This window comes from Procambarus clarkii, unplaced genomic scaffold (assembly GCF_040958095.1).
Source record: "Procambarus clarkii isolate CNS0578487 unplaced genomic scaffold, FALCON_Pclarkii_2.0 HiC_scaffold_1050, whole genome shotgun sequence".
Lineage (NCBI taxonomy): Eukaryota > Metazoa > Arthropoda > Malacostraca > Decapoda > Cambaridae > Procambarus > Procambarus clarkii.
This window is the reverse complement of record NW_027190082.1, coordinates 46,764-51,969: the sequence shown is the minus strand read 5'-3', so window position 1 is coordinate 51,969 and position 5,206 is coordinate 46,764. Positions and strand designations below refer to the sequence as shown.

The following is a 5,206-nucleotide window of genomic DNA, read 5'->3' as shown; positions in this document are numbered from 1 at the left end:
TGTAGATGGTTTCTTGGTTGTGGTGGCTTTCTTGGGAGTTAGAACGGCCCTCTTCTCTGCTACGGCCAGCTTGAATGATCCACTAGCTCCACTTCCCTTGGTCTGAACAAGAATGCCGTCAGCCACTGCTTTCTTGAGAAATCTTCGGATGTAAATGGCGATCTTGGCAGCCTCGACTTTGTTGTTGGCAACAACGTACTTCTTGATTGCTTGTAGAGACGAGCCCTTACGGTCTTTGAGTGCTGCGACCGCGGCTAGAACCATTTGACTAGTTTTCGGGTGAGCAACCTGGACGCGAGGTTTCCTGGTGGTGGCCACCACAGCAGCAGCAGCCGCAGCCTTCTTGGTAGGCTTTGCTTCTACCATGATGATGATGAGATAACCAAGGTGATGAGAGACGCTCAGACAGTCACGGGGGAATGATGCTGCCGCCGCTTGAGCCGAACCTATTTATGTGCCGGCACGGTACAGAAGCTGCAACCTGGCAACTCGTCCACCAATCACGACGGTTGGTTTTACGGCTCCGAAACCTGGATCCCATATCTTCTCTAAAATAGAAGCATTTGTTCATGTTCTTTGTAAAAGTATCATAAAGCAGGACAGATGAGACAAATATCATAAAAACTGAAGAGCAGATGAGCACACACATGTTTGTATTACAAAAGAAAATCCACAAATTCATTAGAAATTGGCAGGGCAGGCTGAGGAAGTAGGTAGATGTAAAATGTCTGTAAATGGCGAAAGAACATAAACCCAAGACTGAATAAACGATGTTAAATATCCATGCCAAGGAGACAAAAATATGTTAGGATACAATTACCATTAAGACACCACAAGCAGGTCCGTATCCTGCCGCGATGACTTAAAAGAGTTGGTTATTAGCCACAATGTGTAGGCAGTCTCATGCCAACGGCCATACCACGTTGAGAACACCGCTTCTCGTCCGATCAGCGAAGTTAAGCAACGTTGGGTTTGGTTAGTACTTGGATGGGTGACCGCCTGGGAACACCAAATGCTGTTGGCAATAATGTTTTTTGTTTTGTTTTGTTTTGTTTCGTTTGTTTTTGTTTGAATGGCTGGCTCCACGGGAAATTCACGGAGTTGTGTGGAATAAGGCCTGGTAAAATGAATTAATATGTATGTCATGTTTAAAACAAACTCGCTTAATATAGATATTGTGTGAGGCTTTATACAAAAACAAACAACCAAAACAAAACATGTTGTATATATATATAGCTTAATCCGGGTTTGAACTCGCAACTCCAAGAATACGCATCACTTATATACACTTTACCACTGGACCACTGCTGCAGGACACAAGCTTGATGCTGAGGTATCAATTTAATGACGTAAATGCCATTTCCACAAATAAATGATAATTAAAAAGTATTTGTATGTACAAATCTTTTCTGTTTAAAAGGCTACAATATCAGTTACTGATATAATTTGTGTTAATGTTTCTATACCCACAAGAAGGCATATTTTTGCTTATATGTAAAGGGTACGGAGAACGAATCCACAGACCATCATTCCCCTCCCCTTCCCTCCCCCCCCCCCCCCCCCCCAACTCCCACCTACTACCACCACCACCACCACCACCAATCACCACCAATCACCACCAATCACCACCAATCACCACCAATCACCACCACCACATCTAACCGAAAACCCCCTAACACATCAACCCTCCCCCCAATCAACAGGCGAAATAATAACCCTCAAATGCCTGCCTGCCTGCCTGCCTGCAAGCCAATACTAACGGTCTTCTCAGAAAGAAAATCTCTTTGTATCTGTATTACTTGATGAAATGTATGATTCTAATAATGAAAATAAATTTTGATGTCGGTTGTATGAGCATAATGACCAATATGCACATGATATGAATGAATTAAATAGTGTAGTTTTAAGTAATTAGGTTGTAGACACATTAAGCGGATATGATATTTGACGCGTCCAGAACTGGTGATTTTTGGTTTAGTTTTAAATGCACCACCACCACCACCACCACCATTGCTTCCCCAGAGCCTAATTAAGGACCGGTAAAAGGAGTCAATATGTATGTCATCTATAAAACCAAAGAATGAATAAAAAAACACACACACAAACCTACATAATAGTATTAGGAAGATTGTATGGCAAAAAAAAAAAAGTATTATTCCCATTGGGTCGTTTGAACTCGCGACTTCCAAAATACCAGCCACACACCTTACCACCCAGCCACCATAGAGTTGGTATAATTGTGCAACTTTAGTTATAAAAGTAAAGTTCTTATTGTCTCAAATCTTATTGTCTGTTCTATGAAAAGGCATGATGTAAATTATGTATTTTTTGAATGATTGAATTGTAGGCACATTAAGCGGATTCGATATTTGATATATCCAGAAAAGGTGATTTCTGTTCAGTTTTAAAATGCATCACCGTTAACGCTAAAGGACTGGTAAAACGACTCGATGTTTGTCATTTTTAAAATAAACACTAAAACTAGGCCCTTAACATATATAATGTTTGAATATAAATTGAATGCATATAAATACAAAGTGGGAGTGGCTGGCTGGCTGGCTGGCTGGCTGGTGGCTGGCTGGCTGGCTGGCTGCCTGCCTGCCTGCCTGCCTGCCTGCCTGCCTGCCTGCCTGCCTGGCTGGCTGGCTGGCTGGCTGGCTGGCTGGCTGGCTGGCTGGCTGGCTGGCTGGCTGGCTGGCTGGCTGGCTGGCTGGCTGGCTGGCTGGCTGCCTGCCTGCCTGCCCGCCCGCCCGCCCGCCGCCCGCCCGCCTGCTTGCCTTGCCTTGCCTTGCCTTGCCTTGCCTGTCCTGTCCTGTTATTGCCTTGCCTTGCCTTGCCTTGCCTTTGCCTTGCCTTGCCTTGCCCTGCCCTGCCCTGCCTTGGCTGCAGCTGGCTGGCTGGCCGTAAATCAACTCTTAACAACACCATACCACACCACACCATCACTCATCACCCATCACCCACCACCGGCCCCAGTCTCCCAGCCTCTCTTATATACCCGAGCAGGCCCTTTAAATTATTTGAATTGTTGCACTTCGGCCAATGGCAGGCACGATCGCTGCTGCTCAAACATATTCTGGTTCACAAGTATTATAATAATTATATTATATTATATTATATATATATATATATATATATATATATATATATATATATATATATATATATATATATATATATATATATATATATATATATATATATATATTCATGAAACACATTAAAACCTTGATCATTTATTCATTCATTACGTCTAGTGAAGAATTGCTTTTGTTCATTTGTATGATTAAAAATTAATATAATATGAATTCCTCGCTTAAAGTAAAATATAAAATATATATTGGATTTATATGATTGGTTAATATTCCAAGTGATGCTGAATATCCCCTATAATTTTGTTTTGTTTGTTTGTTATGTACACATTCCAAATGAAATCAATATAAATGTTATTATTAATGTTTGAAAGTTGATTGTCTACTTGAATCTCTCTATTAAAGTGTGTGTGGCTCCGGATGGAGCCTGGTTATGGTATTTGTCGTGGTGGGTGGCAGAAGTGCTTACTTCTTCTCTGTCTTCTTTGGCAAAAGAACTGCCTGAATGTTTGGAAGAACACCTCCCTGTGCAATGGTTACGCCAGACAGAAGTTTGTTGAGTTCTTCGTCGTTGCGGATGGCCAACTGCAAGTGACGTGGGATGATACGGGTCTTCTTGTTGTCACGTGCGGCATTACCGGCGAGCTCCAGAACTTCGGCAGCGAGGTATTCCATGACGGCTGCCAGGTAGACAGGAGCGCCAGCACCGACGCGTTCGGCGTAGTTGCCCTTACGCAGCAGACGGTGAATTCTGCCCACGGGGAACTGAAGTCCGGCCCTGCTGGAGCGAGACTTTGACTTGCCCTTCACTTTGCCTCCCTTGCCGCGTCCTGACATTGCTGCTGCTGTTGTGGGTTTGTGGTGTTTTATGCCGCCCCGCAGATCGAGCTTCGTGTTATATACCCCGCTCAGGATCAAGGGAGCCCGCCACTGACCAATCAGCGCGCTCCGCCACGCGACCCGCTCTGAGCTGAGTCGCGAGCGGGATATAAAAGGAAAGCTCGCCTCGCGCAAAAGTTCATTATTGTATCGCAACGCCAGCCAGCACGAGCATCATCATGCCACCCAAGGCATCTGGAAAGGCTGCCAAGAAGGCCGGAAAGGCCCAGAAGGCCATTGCCAAGGGCGATAAGAAAAAGAAGCGCAGGAGGAAGGAGAGCTACAGCATCTACATCTACAAAGTGCTGAAGCAGGTCCACCCCGACACTGGTATCTCTTCCAAAGCCATGTCGATCATGAACTCGTTCGTGAACGACATCTTCGAGCGCATCGCCGCCGAGGCTTCTCGCCTGGCCCACTACAACAAGCGTTCCACCATTACCAGTCGGGAGATCCAGACGGCTGTAAGGCTCCTGTTGCCCGGAGAACTGGCCAAGCACGCCGTCTCTGAGGGCACTAAGGCCGTCACCAAGTACACCTCCTCCAAGTAAACGGCTTACTTACTGCCCTGTGGTGGTGGCTTGGCCTCAAACCAACAAACTCGGCTCCATTGGAGCCACACTTTAATTTCTAAAGAGATTGTGAGTGTTAGACACCAATACTATTATAACAAAAACCTCTGTCACTGAAAGCAAATAGCTATAAAATGAGAATATTTATGAAACTGTCTGTGTGTGTTTCTCTCTCTCAGTCTCTGTCTGTCTGTCTGTCTGTCTGTCTGTCTGTCTCTGTCTTGTCTGTCTGTCTCTCTGTCTCTCTCTCTCTCTCTCTCTCTCTCTCTCTCTCTCTCTCTCTCTCTCTCTCTCTCTCTCTCTCTCTCTCTCTCTCTCTCTCTCTCTCTCTCTCTCAACACATATAAGCACTCGGTATCTTTTTTTTTTCTAGAGATTAGAGATTCATTGTTATGTTCCACATTAGGATTACTATGCAGGCCACCCTCTTAGGTTTGAAAATGTCAAGAAAACGGTTAATTTAAAATGTCATCTCCTAACTTAACAGATTAAGCCAGAGGACCGAAAACAGAATAAAACAGGACTGGACAGTATGTCACTTATACAAGCTGCTTTTATTTCTAGTACAGTATGACAATTTTTATTTTGGGGGGGGGGGGGGGGGGGTGGGTGATCCTTGACAGTGCATAAGAGCGAAAAGCGACGGCGTTTTGTTTGTAAGAG

General features: G+C 44.6%; 1 non-coding gene across 1 annotated transcript; it reads left to right on the top strand.

Moving 5' to 3' along the window:
• The first annotated feature begins 905 nt into the window (after positions 1 to 905).
• Positions 906 to 1,024, top strand: LOC138362000 (5S ribosomal RNA). The gene has a single exon (XR_011227350.1). It is a non-coding gene; the product is annotated as a 5S ribosomal RNA (ribosomal RNA).
• The last annotated feature ends 4,182 nt before the right edge of the window (positions 1,025 to 5,206 follow it).